This window comes from Montipora capricornis, chromosome 2 (assembly GCF_036669925.1).
Source record: "Montipora capricornis isolate CH-2021 chromosome 2, ASM3666992v2, whole genome shotgun sequence".
Lineage (NCBI taxonomy): Eukaryota > Metazoa > Cnidaria > Anthozoa > Scleractinia > Acroporidae > Montipora > Montipora capricornis.
This window is the reverse complement of record NC_090884.1, coordinates 25,356,615-25,359,542: the sequence shown is the minus strand read 5'-3', so window position 1 is coordinate 25,359,542 and position 2,928 is coordinate 25,356,615.

The following is a 2,928-nucleotide window of genomic DNA, read 5'->3' as shown; positions in this document are numbered from 1 at the left end:
GTATGTTTCGAAATTTCAAGCAGTAAGCAATATTTCTTGCAGAACCTTGAGTACACAAGACCAAATGAAAACGATAGCATATTTTCAATACAGGGATAGTTCAATGACAGTACTAAATCTTTCAGTCATCTAACCGTTCTAACATCAATTGTTACTTTTACCGTTTTCCAAAAAAATACCAAAAACAACAAAACAAATTTCATGCCTTTTGCAAGTCATACGATTCCCATTCCCGGTGGAGACATTACACGCTCCATTTAACTAAAGCCTCAGACATAATTAGTTGGGACACTTCTTGCAAACGTCCTCTATTCCCTTCTCGTGCGTCCCCTGCCCCTCTCAATGTTGTTTATCGCAGTTGAGTCACCGAATCTTTCACAGCAACATTGAGAGGGAAGGAAGAGGCATAAGTGTCCCAAATATTATGTCTGGGACTGTGTAAAAGAGGAATTCTTGGTATGTGAGTACTCGCTAGCTGTATTGGCGGGAAATCGTATCATACTTGTGTGCGTACACGTATCAGAGCGAAATTAAATGCTGGGAGTAATGAACGATTTTAATCTGAAGAATCAATTATTAAACGAAATTAGTGTTCAGTTATTTTCTTAAAGAGTGTATCCTTAACATTTCATAGACAAAACGATAAAGATATAAGCGGTCACGTTTGGGTTGAAGTAGCGATTGCGTGATACCTGAACAGTTTTTCACATGGTAGACAAAGATCTCTGGGTCAATTGAAAACAAATAACACGCGCTATAGTAGAAGGTGGTTGTAGGTTGTTACTATTCCGAAAAGAGGGGCGGCGTTTATTGCACAGATACGTCGTACTACGTTTATGATGGAGTTTATCAATAGAGAGGCTGAAGCATCTAGCCACCATTTCACCATGGTATTTGTTACGTGTATGTTTCTGAATTTCAAGCACTCACTGTAAGCAACATTTCTTGCAGGACCTTGAGTAAACAAGACCAAATGAAAACGATAGCATATTTTCAGTACGGGATAGTTCAATGACAGTACTAAATCTTTCAGTCATCTAACCGTTCTAACATCACTTGTTCCTTTCACTCTTTTCGAAAAAATACCATAAAACAACGAAACAAATTTCATCCCTTTTCCAAGTCATCTCATTCCCATTCCCAGTGGAGAGATTACACCCTCCGTTTTCAAAGAGGACGGATATTTACCGGGAACTATACAATGGTCGAGAGATACGTGACTTGCCAGGTAATTATAGGTTTTATTTTAATTACGTTTACCATGTCATACTTTATATCATCGACCTTCCACCCACCATTACAACACCTTCCACTCGCAACAATGGAAAACCTCGCCTACGATCATCTTCATAGTCATCATCTTCATGGTCCACTTCACGACAACCATTATCACGCAAACAGACAAGACACTCTGAACACACAGACGGAGGACGACAGCACAGATCCACAGAACGCAAGAAGGATTCAAGAAGTTACAGCTCACGCAAAAAGAGCAGAAATCGCTTGCATATTCAAAGGCATCGCCATCATGAGAGAAATGATGACCCAAGGCATGGACATCCTAGAGAAACGCCAGCCAACCCACAGCAATGACACTGACAAAATGTAACTCGTGTATGTTTCGGAATTTCAAGCAGTGAGCAATATTTCTTGCAGAACCTTAAGTACACAAGACCAAATGAAAACGATAGCATATTTTCAATACAGGGATAGTTCAATGACACTACTAAATCTCTCAGTCATCTAACCGTTCTAACATCACTTGTTACTTTTACCGTTTTCGAAAAAATACCAAAAACAACAAAACAAATTTCATGCCTTTTGCAAGTCATACGATCCCGATTCCCGGTGGAGACATTACACGCTCCATTTAACTACAGTCTCAGACATAATTAGTTGGGACACTTCATGCGAACGTCCCCTATTCCCTTCTCGTGCCTCCCCTGCCCCTCTCAATGTTGTTTATCGCAGTTGAGTCACCGAATCTTTCACAGCAACATTGAGAGGGAAGGAAGAGGCATAAGTGTCCCAACAATTATGTCTGGGACTGTGTAAAAGAGGAATTCTTGGTATGTGAGTACTCGCTAGCTGTATTGGCGGGAAATCGTATCATACTTGTGTGCGTACACGTATCAGAGCGAAATTAAATGCTGGGAGTAATGAACGATTTTAATCTGAAGAAGAAATTATTACACGAAATAAGTGTTCCCTTATTTTCTTAAAGAGTGTAACATTAACATTTCATAGACAAAACGATAAAGATATAAGCGGTCACGTTTGGGTTGAAGTAGCGATTGCGTGATACCTGAACAGTTTTTTACATGGTAAACAAAGATCTCTGGGTCAGTTGAAAACAAATAACACGCGCTATAGTAGAAGGTGGTTGTAGGTTGTTACTATTCCCAAAAGAGGGGCGGCGTTTATTGCACAGATACGTCGTACTACGTTTATGATGGAGTTTATCAATAGAGAGGCTGAAGCATCTAGCGTCTGTGATGAGCATGATGGCCGTTGCAGTACAAGTGAGAGTTTGAGCGCTCGAGATGTGAGGCGAGTTTACCTCATTACTTATAGTCAAGCAAACAGAGACATTGTCATTCTGTCAGGAATGCCTCGCAAATATTAACAAAGTCAACTTATTAGAAAACTTCTATTTCCAACAAGCCACCATTTCACCATGGTATTTGTTATGTGTATGTTTCTGAATTTCAAGCACTCACTGTAAGCAACATTTCTTGCAGGACCTTGAGTAAACAAGACCAAATGAAAACGATAGCATATTTTCAGTACGGGATAGTTCAATGACAGTACTAAATCTTTCAGTCATCTAACCGTTGTTACTTTCCCTTTTTGAAGTAGCGATTGCGTGATACCTGAACAGTTTTTCACATGGTAAACAAAGATAACTGGGTTAATTCAAAACGAATA